At 49.7% G+C, this 15,081-nt stretch overlaps 1 long non-coding RNA gene across 2 annotated transcripts; it reads right to left on the bottom strand.

The window, feature by feature from the left end:
• Positions 1 to 7,513: 7,513 nt before the first annotated feature.
• Positions 7,514 to 10,473, bottom strand: LOC127314115 (uncharacterized). 2 transcript variants are annotated; one of them, XR_007859398.2, is made up of 4 exons: positions 9,912 to 10,473; positions 9,520 to 9,837; positions 9,035 to 9,108; positions 7,514 to 7,725 (listed from the first exon to the last, which is right to left on the bottom strand). It is a non-coding gene; the product is annotated as an uncharacterized lncRNA (long non-coding RNA). The 2 variants fall into 2 exon arrangements; XR_011748968.1 differs by having other exon boundaries at positions 9,520 to 10,473.
• Positions 10,474 to 15,081: the final 4,608 nt, after the last annotated feature.

The following is a 15,081-nucleotide window of genomic DNA, read 5'->3' as shown; positions in this document are numbered from 1 at the left end:
TGAGCTTGACAACCTCGCTGAAAGTTGGGTACAAAGTAGTAAATAAATATTCACTATATAATATTAATATGTCCGGTTTACAATAATTTTCCAAAAATTAATTAATTTGTCTAGATACATTCATTTTTGGAAAATTATTTTAAATTGAAGGAAGTAGTATTTTTATTAGAGTTTACTAGGAAAGTTGACCGTGCGTTGCAGCGGGATAATTTTTTTTTTGCATTGAAACCCACCAGATTCAACACATCCCGCGTTTAGGTGACCATTGCCTCCTCGACCAACCCTCTTTTTTTGCGAATAACCTTGACCAACCTGAAATACTAAGAAAACCTTGCCATATTCGTTCAACCTATCTGGCCTACGGAAGAAAATTCTTATATCTATACTGTTAACACTATCTGTGCGAGGCCATCTAACATACACACTCTCGCTCGATGTAACCTTAGCCTTAGCTCTAAGGGGGAATGATCTTCGCTGAGTGCTGAAAACACTCGGTGAGGAGCCAAAACACTCGGCGAAGAATACGTCAAGTATACACTCAGCGAAGCCAAACACGACACACTGAGCTCACACTATCGTTGAGTATTTTTTTGCTTGTATATTTGTCGTAGTTTGCCGTGTCATATTTTTATGCCTGAGTGTATGTACTTGGCAAAGTATGTTGTGGCATGTACCTAAATTTCAAACACGGCAAAAGTCTTTTTCGCCGAGTATCCGATTTTGGCACTCGGCACAGACCAAAACACTTGATACAATTTGAGACAACCTTTTCGAAAGAGAAAAAAATACTTTGAGATCAAAGATATCTCTAGGATTTCATTAAAACTCGAAATATCTTTTTGCTTTTTGCACAGGTATCAGTGTCAGTGTCTCCGAGTCCGACCATGGATACCGGCGGCTGCAGCTAGCGCCGACGGGCCGTGGCTTCGTTGCCGGCGGCCGTCATTGGAAGCCCATAGTGCCGGCGTGGTCAATAACACGTCAGTTCATGGTGGTGGTCGACGGCGGGGCCGCATGACCTCGTTGTGGTTGCGTGCGGGTCTCTGGCAGCGTTAGTGACGTGGGCATTACCCTTTGGGTAACTGACATTGCCCTATCCTGTGCGGCCCAACTGGAGACCCATGAAGATAACCGATGCCAAGGTGGGCCACTAGGACGGTGCTAGAGAAGGTTCCTTGAAGAGCAAGACAAAGAGGAGCCGAACAAGGAAATTTTAGCGTTAGGTCTTTTGTAAACCTAGTCGTGATCAGGCAGATCTCTTGAGACCTGGCCTCCTATATAAAGGCCAGGAGAGGGGCTGCCAAGGGACAGAATCAATCATAGCAATTTTAGCAATCAGAAGTCTAGAGCTAGGTCGCCGTAACACTTAGCCTCTCGACGAGATCACAACCGAAACCTTCGGCACCCCATTGTAATCCAATATTCTCATAATCAAGATCAGACAGGCAGGACGTAAGGGTTTTACATCATTGAGGGCCCCGAACCTGGGTAAATTGCTCTCCCCGCTCACTAGTAGGAAAACCATTATAGGTAGAAACAACAACTGTGGCGCACGAAACTGCCCATGCGCCACAAAATTATTTCTGTGGCGCACCAACATCATGCGCCACAAAAAATTGAAAGTTTCTGTGGCGCATGTGCCAGGTCATGCGCCACAGAAATTGGACATTCTGTGGCGCACGATGGACGGTGCGCCACAGAAAGTTTGTGGGGCCCACGCGGGGTCCACCACTGCACATGGGCGAAGGATATTCTGTGGCGCATGGACCAATGTGCGCCACAGAAATTTAAATTTCTGTGGCGCACAAGGCTCCATGCGCCACAGAATATCCCGCGGGGACCACCCCCCGGCTCACGCCACCAAGATTCTGTGGCGCATATTCTGATATGCGCCACAGAAACTTCTGTGGCGCATATCAGAATATGCGCCACAGAATGTGCACAGTAGATCTAGCTTTTTGGGCAGCTTTCCCCCTCTTCTCTTCCACCCACCACCCTTTCCATTCTTGTCTCCTCCAACCAGCTCGTGTTGCTCCTCTCTCCCACTCCATTTTGGTCATACTTTCCTCCATTGTTGATAGCTCTAAGCCTATTTTGTGGGCATATTTGTGAGGGGAAGCCACTCCAACTTGTAGAGGGGGTACTAAACCACAATTCTCTTTCCCTCCTCCTCCACTTTCCCTTTTGCATGGTCCATTGTTTTCTCTCCACCATGATTGGTAGATTTGTGAGAGGTTGAGTACTATTGGATGCATGTTTTGTGTGTATGGATGTTTTGTAGGTGAAGATTATCGCGCTACCGGACGGTTTGCGGTGGCGAGACAATGATGTTTATATGTGTTGAGCTTTGTGTTGTGGTTGAATGTTTGCTTGCGAAGAAGCTTATTTGTGTTGTTGGTTTGTGCCGGCGTGTGGTGCATGGATGTTTGCAGAAATGTTGATTCATTTCTATTTCGGCAAATTCTTGCACTAGCCATATGTCCTACTTTTAGGATAGGTCATGCCGAAATTTTCCAGCGAATGCATGCATGTGTACTGTTTGTGCATGGTGTGTGTGGTTCTAATTAACTCTCTTTTGCTCTATATATGTATGACGCGCAGTCAACCATGGTCGTCCATATGAGGGAAGGACAAGTGGTTAGATACAAGGTGAACGCGAAGGCCGACATGGTTAGGAACAACATGACCCTGATAAGATGTCCGTGTCGAAAATGCGGACTCCGGCAGTGGATCGACCCTGATTCTGGACAACTGGAGGAACACCTGCTCAGGCGCGGTTTCATGCTCGGCTTCAACAAGGAGCCGACGGCAAATGTTGGTCATGAAGTAGAGGCCGACATCGGGCGAGAAGACGAAGAGTCTCCCGAACATGGTGTTCATCATGAGGAAGGAGAGGCCGATGAAGGAGATGATGATGCCGGAGAAGATGGTGGTGGAGAAGCCGAGAGCACGCAGACGCCGCTAACGTCGGCCTTGCGGGACCCTCATGTTCAAGAGCTTCTCCTGAAGGACACGGGCAACGCCAAACCTGAAGCCAAGCTGGCGCAAATGGAGGTAGACGGGATGACTCCATTGTATCTAGGGTGCCGGCCCGAGGATACACGCTTGAGTGTAACGCTCGAGTGTCTGGAGATGAAGGCGGAACACAAATGGACCGACAGCAGCTTCAGCGATAACATGAAATCCTGGCATGCTCGTCTTCCCAAGGACAACATATTGCCAACAAGTATCGACGAGGCCAAGAAAATAGTTTGCCTACTCGACCTACCGCACGTTAAGTACCACGCATGCATAAATGATTGTGCGCTTTTTCGGGATGAGTACAAGGATAGAACCACATGTCCGGTGTGCGGCCAAGGACGGTACAAGAGAGGGAACAAGAAAGTTCCTCTGAAAGTTGTCTGGTACTTTCCTATCACTCCCCGTCTGCAGCGGTATTTCGTAGATCCTAAGAAAGCAAAGCTCATGCAATGGCACGCGGAAAGGGAGAAACCCGCAGATAATCCGGAGAAGGGCAAGATCCTGACACACCCTCCAGACGCTAGCCAGTGGAATGCGTTGGACATTGAGTTCGCAGATGAGTTCGGGATCGAACCGAGGAACGTTCGTCTGGGCATGAGCACCGACGGACTCAATCCCTTTGGAAACCAGAGTAGCACGCATAGCACATGGCCCGTGTTTGTATGGCCATACAACCTCCCCCCTGGCTGTGCACAAAGCAGCGGTACGTACACATGAGTATTCTTATTCAGGGGCCGAAACAACTGGGTGTGGACATGCATCTGTATCTCGGTCTGTTGAAAGAGGAGTTAGCCACGCTGTGGGAGACGTCGGCTCGTACTTGGGACGCGTACAAAAGAGATTATTTCCCTCTCAGAGCCGCATTGCTAACTGATACGTCTCCGACGTATCGATAATTTCTTATGTTCCATGCCACATTATTGATGATACCTACATGTTTTATGCACACTTTATGTCATATTCGTGCATTTTCTGGAACTAACCTATTAACAAGATGCCGAAGAGCCGATTCTTTGTTTCTGTAACATTTTTGGTTTCAGAAATCCTAATAACGAAATATTCTCGGAATTGGACGAAATCAACGCCCAGGGTCCTATTTTGCCACGAAGCTTCCAGAAGACCGAAGAGGAGTCGAAGTGGGGCCACGAGGCGCCGCCACCATAGGGCGGCGCGGCCCAGGCCCTGGCCGCGCCGACCTATGGTGTGGGGCCCTCGTGTGGCCCCCCACGTTGCCCTTCCGCCTACTTAAAGCCTCCGTCGCGAAAACCCCAGTACCGAGAGCCACGATACGGAAAATCTTCCAGAGACGCCGCCGCCGCCAATCCCATCTCGGGGGATTCTGGAGATCTCCTCCGGCACCCTGCCGGAGAGGGGATTCATCTTCCGGAGGACTCTTCACCGCCATGGTCACCTCCGGAGTGATGAGTGAGTAGTTCACCCCTGGACTATGGGTCCATAGCAGTAGCTAGATGGTTGTCTTCTCCTCATTGTGCTTCATTGTTGGATCTTGTGAGCTGCCTAACATGATCAAGATCATCTATCTGTAATACTATATGTTGTGTTTGTCGGGATCCGATGGATAGAGAATACCATGTTATATTAATTATCAAGTTATTACCTATGTGTTGTTTATGATCTTGCATGCTCTCCGTTATTAGTAGAGGCTCTGGCCATGTTTTTGCTCTTAACTCCAAGAGGGAGTATTTATGCTCGATAGTGGGTTCATGCCTCCATTGATACAGGACGATGTGAGAAAGTTCTAAGGTTGTGTTGTGTTGTTGCCACTAGGGATAAAACATTGATGCTATGTCTAAGGATGTAGTTGTTGATTACATTACGCACCATACTTAATGCAATTGTCTGTTGTTTTACAACTTAATACTGGAAGGGGTTCGGATGATAACCTGAAGGTGGACTTTTTAGGCATAGATGCAGTTGGATGGCGGTCTATGTACTTTGTCGTAATGGCCAATTAAATCTCACTGTACTTATCATGACATGTATGTGCATTGTTATGCTCTCTCTATTTGTCAATTGCCCGACTGTAATTTGTTCACCCAACATGCTTTTATCTTATGGGAGAGACACCTCTAGTGAACTGTGGACCCCGGTCCATTCTTTTATACTGAAATACAAATCTGCTGCAATACTTGTTCTTTACTGTTTTCTGCAAACAATCATCTTCCACACAATACGGTTAACCCTTTGTTACAGCAAGCCGGTGAGATTGACAACCTCACTGTTTCGTTGGGGAAAAGTACTTTGGTTGTGTTGTGCAGGTTCCACGTTGGCGCCGGAATCCCTGGTGTTGCGCCGCACTACATCCCGCCGCCATCAACCTTCAACGTGCTTCTTGGCTCCTCCTGGTTCGATAAACCTTGGTTTCTTTCTGAGGGAAAACTTGCTGCTGTGCGCATCATACCTTCCTCTTGGGGTTCCCAACGAACGTGTGAGTTACACGCCATCACTAACAACAGTGCATGACTATCCTGGTTACGCATATGTATCGTGCCAGGTGAACCACGGATTCAAGGCATGTGTCAAGTGCATGGATAAGACCCCGCATCTGCAGCTGCCGAAGGTTGGGTCTTCTAAAACTGTGTTCCAAGGGACTCGAATGTGGCTTCGCTTCGATCACCCGTGGAGAAAACGCAAGGATCTGTTCAATGGCGAAGAGGAGCTCGGAAGAGCCCCACGACCGAGGAGCGGCGAAGAAATATCCGAGCTTTTGGAAAATTGGGAAGAGTGCCCCGCGTCGGGAAAGAAGCGACCGCGGGAATCGCCGCTGCTGGGCGTATGGAAAGCGAGGTCCGTTTTCTGGGACCTGCCGTACTGGAAGGTCCTCCACACGCCCCATAGCCTCGATGTCATGCACATCACGAAAAACGTTACCGAGAGCCTACTAGGCACTCTGATGAACATGCCAGAGAGGACCAAGGATGGCCCGAAAGCAAGAACCGACCTGAAATTGCTTGGCCTCAAGAAAGAACTTCAGTACCCCACCGATAGTGATGGTGATGATGATGATGAACAGACGGAAACGACTCAGGGTCGCGACAAAAGGGCTAAGAAGAATGAGGTGGTGGTGCTTAAACCTGCCTGCTTCACTCTGAGCGAGGAGGAGCTCGAGAGGTTTTTCGAGTGCCTCCTAGGAGTAAAAGTTCCTCACGGTTACTCTGGGAAGATAAGCAGATATCTGGACGTAGCGAAGAAGAGGTTTAGCGGGATGAAGTCTCACGACTGTCACGTGCTGATGACGCAGATACTTCCCGTTGCGATGCGAGGGAAGAAGAGGTTTAAAACTGTTTTTTTTCTTTATTCTTTTGCTGTTTGTTTTTAAACCATTTTCTAAATAAATTTTAAAATGAAAATAAACAGAGAAACAAGATGTATACTTTGAAATAAGAGAAGCGATTATAATAGAAATAAAATAGGGTTTAATAAAATATTTATGAGGTTGAGAATATATGCATGATGCTAGGATGATGCACAAAAGAAAAAAGAACAAGCAAAATCTAATATGGTATTTTCCTGGGCCGTTACAATCGACACCACTAACAAGGAATCTCGCCCCGAGATTCCACGTCAAGGTACGGGGGAGAGAGGTGAACTATCGGATCTTCAGGCGACGTGTCGATCTCCTCGACACCACTAACAAGAAGTCTTGCTCCAGCTTGATCGGCGACACCACCAATAAGAAGTCATTGTTCCGTCGGCGATGATGCGCTTCTGTCGGAAGCCTCGGTCGCAGATGGTCAGGCGTTGTACACAAAGATGGAAGGAGGAAGAAACACATTGATCCACCCATTCAAGTAACAAGAGCGAATAATAAGAGTAGTCGGTATGGTCGCGACTCCATCCCGCACTCAAAGTATTACTCTGTACATGAATAAGAGAATCGTGCAACCAACTCCAAGAATACAGATTGGCGATCTTGATAAACATCGACAACGAAGGTTCATGAGGTCAAAAACACAAGGGATAGAGGAAGGATCACATAAACCGAGATGGCGTCAACGGAGAGGACAAAGGTTAGCCGCCGGTGATGTTCTTCTATCAGAAATCTTCAAAGATCGGTCCTATTAGGTTAAGGCAGAGATCGTCCAACCCACATCGGAACCTAAGACTCAGAGAAGCAGATAAGAGAAGATTCAAAAATCGCAAAGGTAAGAGGAGAAAGAATATAGGTAAGAAGAAAAATAGAGCTAGTCAGATCTATCCAACGAATTTCAGAAAATAGTTTTGACACTACACATAACAACGTCCGTTGGCAAGGTTATCCTACAGACTGGACTAGTGGGGTACCGTCAACCTGAGCTCTGATACCAACTTGTGACGCCCCGGAACCGGTACCCTGAGGATTCCAGCGATCCCGCCGAAATCCGCACGATATCGATTCAGGGACGCCCTCCGACACGACGTGCGCGACGAATCACACACGTGATGCCAGAGGAATTAACACGAGCGGTAACATTACAACAGGATTACAATAGAGCCCACAAGATACATATATTACAACAACGACTCCAACGAGTCAAGATACAAATATACAATACAAAGATCCAAATCATACAGAAGATCGAATACGTCCGAGTACGGACAAGATACAAATTGGACTAAGAGTCCTGAAGATAACCAGTGGCGTCCATAACCCTGCCCAGGCCAAGCCGGAAGGGTAACCTTGCTAACGTCGTCATCTCGTACCTGTCAAAGTCGGGCCATCGGTTGCCGACAAGAGGGAGGAAGCAAAAGAGAAAGGGGAAAAGGCGAGAGTAAGTACCAAGGAACGAACTCCGGCACGTACTTAGCGAGACTAGAAATGGTTATGCTCGCCGAGCGAGTATAAATATATATCGCCTGGGGCTATATGGTAGGTTTAGCGGCAGCAAAACTATAACCAATAGAGACATGCTACAACATCCGTCTAATCAGAGAAGATAAGAGAGCGCACAAGGTAACAGATAAATACTACACAAACATAACCCAGCCAAATACACATATCCCCTTCAACAGTTGCGAAGAGGCAATGTAAAAGGCACTCAACGGTGGACAAGTTTTATTAGGTATCGGTTGTAGTAATGCTATATTACTACGCAAGTTATTATCAGATTATTAACAACAAGTATAAGGTGTAAGTTGTTCTATGATCAAGCTATACAATTCCAAGTCGTCCATAACCGGGACACGGCTTATCGATAAGATGTACACCCTGCAGGGGTTGCCCAAATGTAACCATACGCATGCTCGACCCACTTACGACAGGTGGATGTCTCACAACAAGACCGTTCCCAGTTCAACAAGAAAGTCTAGGGAGGCCACCCAACTAAGCTACCCGTGACGAAGTCCGGCCGTACTCCGGCGGACTCGAGAGGTTTGCGCCGGCGGCTAGGGCGTGCAAACCACACGCTTTCGCTAAACGTCCCGCAAGGTACAAGATGAGAATATAAACACCCGAAGGCAACAGGAAGTAAACACCCGAAGGCAACAGTAAGTAAAGCATGGCATACATGGCATAGGCAAATAAAACCAAGGTTGTGGCCCCCTTTTCAACTGACTTGAGAAAAGGTAATGGGTGAGGGGGGGTCCCAATAATCGTCCCCACGCATGGGTAGAGCGCTCAATCTCGGAACAGATAACAAGAACTCGGGTCCTAGGGGACATTAGCGAGTCAAAGTTCCGATGCTTTCGCAAAGGGGCTCACAGATGCCTCTGCTTACAATTTTAGTTGTTAACAAATAAGTAAAGCATGTGTATCTCCAACAACTGATATAGCATGTGATAACCTCCCAACAACCCAACATATCCCGATAACAGATCGAGATAAGCAACAGAACCTAAACACGCCTACGACTCGCAAGGCTCAAACATCAAGCAACGGCTATGGATAAGGAATGATACATATAGGATTATTATGGTAAACAAGTGGAATAGGACACGTGACTCGATAAAGAAGCGCAAAATAAGGATAGCAATGCGAGGGAGAGAGTAAAATAGGTGAAGAGAGAGGGCTCGCCTGTGAAAAACTGCAGAAGAACTTGTCGTATCTCACAACACCACTTCGTGATCCTATCCGGGAAGAAGCAAATGCTGGAACATACATCGGATGCAAATCTTACTACTACAACAGAAGAATCGGCATGCTCATGATATGGTATGCATGCATGACATGGCAAACATGATGCGGCGAGGCAACTTATCCAAATTAAGCGGAATCGGAATCCCGGACAAACAATTATTAGGTTCGAGTTGTTTATCTACCCCGCATATTAAATGTTGATTAGCATGGTATAAGCATGGTATGGGTGCACTACGCAAATTTAAATGGAACCGGGACAAGAGATAAGTAGTCCCGCACAGTTCCATATTTAATTAGGTGATTCGCTATTTACCCGGAACAACCACATAATATGACATGCGATGCGGCACATGATGATATGGCAAATGCAACAAGTTATATGACATTTATAAAATAGGTTTGGCTTAGGGCCGGGGTCTCACGGCAACGGATCGGAGAGCGGACGTCGGATTCGGGTTCGGAGAGGAAGTAGATGACACCGGGGTTCGGTCTTCCGATCCGTGAAGGAGAACATGAGGTTCCGGCTTCAATTGTCGGTGGAGAACTTGTATTGGCGCCTTCGGTTTCAATTGTCGATGGCGACCATGAATTCATCGGGTTAATATTCACACGTCGGACTCGGTCCTTGGGGCGGCGTCTCACATACAGCAATCAGCATCACAACACCGGAGTGAATAATCCGCGTAGGTTGATGAGCAGCAACCGAACCAAGAGCAGAGCTTTTGCAAAGATTTTATTTCCTGCGAATGTGACTCTTTTAGACAAAGGGACAAACAGCTGATGGACAAGATGTAAAATAGAGACGGACGAAGACCGTGCGCGCGGTTGGAAGTGCTGCCGGGGCGACGGAGAACGAACAGAGGAGACAGGGACGTGGAGCTGCGCCACCGGGCCTGCTCGAGGAGGGAAGGCGACGGCGGCGACGAGCGCAGGCCTTGGCGAGGCGGCAGCACGGCAGCAAGGGAGAGGGCGGCGCTGCGCGAGGTGAGGAGCGGCAGGGTGCGTCGGGCGGTAGCCTCGTCGCGCGCTGGGCGAGCTCGATGCAGAGAAGGCCGACGACCATGGCGAGGGATGGCCGTAGGCGCGGGGGCGGTTGCAGGAGGTGGCCGAGCGGGTGAAGTCAATGGGGTCGTGGGCGGGGAACTCGGGCCACGGCAGGAGGGGAGGCCGGAGGTGAGGCAGGCCGCGCGCAGGGCGGCGCCGACGGCGTCTGGTGGCGAGGGAGGTGACGGCGCGCTAGCCTGCGAAGGGAGGAGGCGCCGCGCTAGCCTGCGAAGGGAGGAGGCGCCGCGCGGTGGTTGGGGTCGAGGAAGGGGGCGCGGAGCGGCGCTGCGGCTCGGGACGGAAAGAGCTGTGAGAGAGGAGAGATGGTGGGAGGGTTTTCCTGCGAAAAAGAAAACAGCAGGGGGTTTCTTGAAAGAAGGGGGGCCGGCGGCGGAGGGGGTAGGAAAAGAAAAAGACCAGGAGGCTGGTGGGATCTAGGGTTTGGCCGGCCGGGATGGGCTTGGGCCGGATTGAGGTGGGGCTGAGGCTGCCGGCTGAGCCTACTGGCCTGGTTCGGCTGGGAGGTCTTCTCCCTTTTTTTTATTTTCTTTTAAAACTGTTTTTTTTTCTTTATTCTTTTGCTGTTTGTTTTTAAACCATTTTCTAAATAAATTTTAAAATGAAAATAAACAGAGAAACAAGATGTATACTTTGAAATAAGAGAAGCGATTATAATAGAAATAAAATAGGGTTTAATAAAATATTTATGAGGTTGAGAATATATGCATGATGCTAGGATGATGCACAAAAGAAAAAAGAACAAGCAAAATCTAATAGCCGTTACAGCGCGCCCAGAGGGAGTAGAGGAGGAGCAGGAGGAGCGCCGCCCGCCGCCCGCGCCCTTGCCTCGTCGACGACCACCACGCCCTCGGTGCGCCTTGCCCGACGCCCGCCCCTGGTGAGCTTCTCCCTCTTCCCTCTCTCCCCTCCCCTCTCCCCTCTCTCCCCCTCCTCTCTCCCCCTCCAGAATCTGTTTAGTGTTCTTGAAGCAGGCAGTAGTTGATCCAGGCAGGTTTAGTGTTCTTGAAGCAGGCAGTAGTTGATCCAATTTCCATCAAGGACAATTGATCTAGGGGACCCTGGCCCTGTCTTGCTAGTTGTTGTTCTTGTAGATAAATTCAAGTCAGAGAATTTATCTTACTAAATTGATGTAGATAAATTATATACTCAACTAATGGAGCTACACCAAGTAAAGCATCAAGAATAATGGAGCTACTTATTTGATACTAGCAGCTAGCAGTACAGAATTGATCATTTGATGTAATATGCACTAGTTAAATTCTCTGGAAGAAAATGAACTAAAATGGACAGATGGATACTGGCTGTTGATGGCTGTTGATGGCTGTTGCCGGCTGTTGCAGAGTAGTGGCCTGTTAAATCAATTTTATTCATTTATCTGTTTGTATACTTGAGCAAATGTACTGGAGCATGAATTATATTCATTTATCAATACTGGAGCATGAATTATAGTTTGCTTGTTGATACTGGAGCAAATGTACAGGTATACTTGTTGGTATAATACTGGAGCAGTACCACTTGCTGGTATACTAGAGCAGTACCACTTGTTGGTGGTACTGGTGATGTTTTTTGCAAGTGTATGGTGCTGCTGTGTGTTTACTGGAGCATATGATGTGTGTATGATGTTGTTGTGCTAGCTGCTGGCATTTTATTATGTGAATTGTTGCAGGGATTTCAAATGAGCTGCCCATTTCTCCCGAAACGTTGATTCACTTTCGTTTCGGTTGAGAAATGGGGCTCCTATGTCCAAAAATTAGCAAAGATCATGCCGAATTTTCCGGCCGACAAATGTACTAACATATTTCATCCTCTTCTTTATAGAAAGTGCAAAAATGTCGGCCAACGACAATGTGGCCGACACTTCTAAGGCCGCCATGAGCCTCGAAGAGGAAGCCAGAGCGGCGAACGTCACGTTCTGGGAATTCGGCCCCTCCCATCGACAAGAGGAGGAGGAGGTGGACTTGGCGGCGGAGGAAGTCCGAGCTGACCGGCAGATGACTGAAGCCGGGGAGGAGGAGGAGTATGAACCCACCACCACCGACGGCGGCGACCACACGGGGGGTGACTCCACCGAGTGTGCCGACCGTACGGAGGATGACGGCAGCGGCAACCCGGCTGCTAAGAAGAAGAAGAAGCCGCGGAAGGATCGGAAGCCGACGGTGCTCGCCAACACCACCAGCGAGATCACATTGGTCTCCGAAAGTGGGCAGCCACAGGAGCCTGAGGATGTTGCCGCTGGGTACGGCATGCAACTCGGGTGCATTGTCCGGGAAAGCATGTCGATCAACACGGTGAACCTCCGAGGTGAAGGCAATGAGAATTTGGTCGAGCTCTGCCTTCGGAAGCTTCACCGACGGTACACGTTCCCGGCGCCATACAATAACTTGTCAACATCCAACCCGGTGAATAGATTGGCCATCACGAAGATGAGCAACGCCCTGAGCAGCTGGAAAAGCCGGGTGAAGGCCAAGATCGACAAAGGTGAAAGCTGGGAGACTATTAAGAAGGGTGAGCCGATGCTCGATGAAGCGGAGTTCACGATATTCAAGGCGCAGGTGGAAAGCGACGATGCCAAAGCATGGACGGAGTGGGGTAGGCAAATGCATGAGCACAACTTAGGAGCACATCACCTTGGAAGCGGCGGTTATAGAGGAAAGATTCCCATTTGGGAAAAGGAGGACGAAGAGCTTGCACGTGCTGGGAAACCGAACCCATGGTTGAAAATGACCAACTTGCAGGTGAGGTACTTTGTCCGGGCCCGCTACACTCTGGACAGGAATACAATGGAATTCGTTACCGAGGATGACGAAGTGAAGAAGTTTGAGGAAAAGCTGGTAAGGGAATTTACCCCCGCGGTCCATTGCTGCACATATTACATATAAGGAAATGTGTTCACCATATCATTGTCTGCAGAACGAGCAGTTGGCGGCGGCCGATTGCCCCGAGGACGAATCGTCGTCCCAGGGCTCGACGGAGCAGTGGGACACGCCTTTCAACAGGGCGTTGAATGCCTACAAGAAGAGGCCATTGTCCGAGCCGCCGACGTCGGCTGGTCGTGTCTGCAGCTTTGGTACAAGCATGAAGTTTCGCGAGTACTACAAAGAGGACAGCAAGAAGAGCAGGGAGAGGAGGAGCGATAAAGCCGAGGTGGAAGAGCTGAGGCAGAAGGTCTCCATGCTGGAGGCAAAACAGGCAACCTCGATGGATAAAGAAGAGGTGGACAAGCTGTTCGAGAAGAAGCTCCGCGATTTCCTACCCCCTCAGCTCATCGAGGGGATAGCTGCGTGGAATGCGGCCGGTCAGGTTGGGCCGATACAAGTGCCTAGCGCCGGGGGCAGCAACTCGACCTTCAACGTGTCGCCATCTCCGGATGTGGTTACCCCGCCGCCCACCATCGTCGCGGGGCAGCCGATGGAGTTGGATGAACTGGTGCCCCCTCCTGCCGAGCCTACCAAGGGGCAACCGGCGGCGGTGGTGCTTCATAATGCACCCGAGCCGCAGAAGATTGATCGGCCGGCCGCCCCTGTCTCGACATTAGCACAGCTCAACGCCATCACCAAGGTAGTTAACTAATTAGTTATTCCATGCCATCTCCTTCATGTGTTTTGATACCCGGCGATCTAATTAATGATGCCCAACATTCTCAGGACACTCCTTGCGTGCTCCTTCATTGCGCGCCCGGCGGCGAGTTGAAGGATGTTGCCACGGGCATGATCATACAACCGAAGAGCACCACGTTGCACACCGTGGCTATGGACGCTAACGTCCTGAAGGTCACTTTGGGTCGGGTGTTGCCGGGGTGCGAAGACATGGACCCCCCAATACAACCCGAGGGAGCCGACGAGCGCCTGACACTTGAGAACTGCCATGGCTATACCATGGTATGGCAAAAGACCCAGATCCGTCTTGGGGGTCGCTCCACCGGCGCCTCCTCGATCGTCCGGCAGCCGATCGTCCGGCCACCTCCTCGGAGGGCAGCTCCTCCCATCGTCGCCGCCACAACAAGCCGCCACAAGAAACTGCTGGGAGCGTCTACACCTCAATCGCCACCGGCGGAGCCTAAAGGCAAGGCCGCTGCACCGCTACCGCCCATCCCACCACCCCATGAAGATGACATCGATGATGATGGGCCGGTCGACGTCGATGCCTACCTCAACACCGGCGCCGACATAGACGATTTGTACATGGCAGGCGCGGATGAAGAACCATTCCGCGCTCGCGACGAACAAGCTGGCCCGCCCAAGGCAACCAAACAGCGCCTGGTGTTCCGTGGCTTCTCTGAAGAGACGCCTCCGGCCGCCGATACACAAGAGCCATCCGCCGCAAACATCTTCAGCCCTAATATGCTAATCAAGAAGGTCAACGAGCAGTTTGAAGCGTCAGGGGCCGTTGCTCCGAAGAAGCCCCGTAAAAGACCTAGTAAGAACAACAAGGACAAGTCTGCGAGCCAGCCACCTCCGACGATCCGTCATCGGGACTCCATTGTACCTCCCAGCAAGGATGGCTTGACCAGAATGCATGAAGCTGGCAAACCAATAATGGGTCCGGAGCTGCGCCACCTCGCTTCCGGACCTATGTTGCATCTGCAGGACAGTGTCCTTCACCTAGAGAGTGTCCTTCTTAAGGACAAAGATCCAAATTACCCGGTCTTCATGGTCAGGGTGCCAAGAGATGTGGGCTTCGTCACTGATGCCCATGCGGATATATTCTTTATAGCGTACGAGGACGTCTTCAAGCTATTCCACTCGAGAAGGCTGGACTATAACTTGGTCCGCCTATTCGCGCTCAATCTGGCGATGAAGATCAAGAGAGAGTACCCCGGACGTCGCGATAGCGGATCCCTACTACATGTGTGAAAGCCAGTTGGCCTTATCAGCGGTGCGTGTCCGGGCTTCATTGTACCTACAGAAGTGCTTCTTGGA

Source organism: Lolium perenne, chromosome 7, assembly GCF_019359855.2.
Source record: "Lolium perenne isolate Kyuss_39 chromosome 7, Kyuss_2.0, whole genome shotgun sequence".
In the NCBI taxonomy this organism is placed as follows: Eukaryota; Viridiplantae; Streptophyta; class Magnoliopsida; order Poales; family Poaceae; genus Lolium; species Lolium perenne.
Note: the sequence above shows the minus strand (reverse complement) of the source record. Positions and strands in the feature narration are given on the sequence as shown.